Raw genomic sequence first — 731 nt, 5'->3', positions numbered from 1 at the left:
GTATCCTCACTTATTGTGTAATGTCTCAAGTATGTGTTAAATCTTATTCCTTGTTAAGGGCACCTTTTCGAAGGAACCAGGCAATAAGGAAGCGTTTTTCTGGTTTGTGTAATCCAAACCTGCAACATGGGGAAGTTTAATAACACTTAAGATAAGTTTGTGTAAATACAGGTGTTTGATGGGTGGATTGATTTACCAGGAGACTGTGGGATTAATTTAACCACACATTAATCCATACTAAAGAAAGGATCCTTACATCATTGGAGACTATAACATCAACCTCCTCATTCACAGAAAGTGTAATTTACATAGGCACCATGCAAAAGTAATCTTACTCTGAAAATCCAATTTATAATTAGATTTATTATAAATTATTATTATTTTGATTAATTGTTAGCATATTGGACAGCCAAGCCTGTGTCAATTAAAGATGAGACTTCACACAAGAAAAGAAAATTCAGCATGTAAGGATTTTTAAATGCTTTTTTTATTTCTTTTTAGAAAGTAGTGCATTCAGCTCGCTCCTGCCCAACACCAGATAAATCTAGACAATTAATTCATTTAAAGTCAAAGGTTCAAATCACTTTTAAAGGAAAATTGCAGTGTAGAATCATTTCAAAAATAAAAGAAGCAGAGCGTTTTAATATGACACTGCGACGACCGCTGACACAGGCAGTGTGAGCACTTTAGAAAGGTACGAGAGGGTCATCTTCGGTTTTATGCTCTTGCAC

The sequence above is a fragment of the Seriola lalandi genome, unplaced genomic scaffold (assembly GCF_002814215.2).
Source record: "Seriola lalandi dorsalis isolate HSWRI2012SDOR001 ecotype SW California unplaced genomic scaffold, Sedor1 jcf7180002054351, whole genome shotgun sequence".
In the NCBI taxonomy this organism is placed as follows: domain Eukaryota; kingdom Metazoa; phylum Chordata; class Actinopteri; order Carangiformes; family Carangidae; genus Seriola; species Seriola lalandi.
This window is presented reverse-complemented; position numbering follows the sequence as displayed.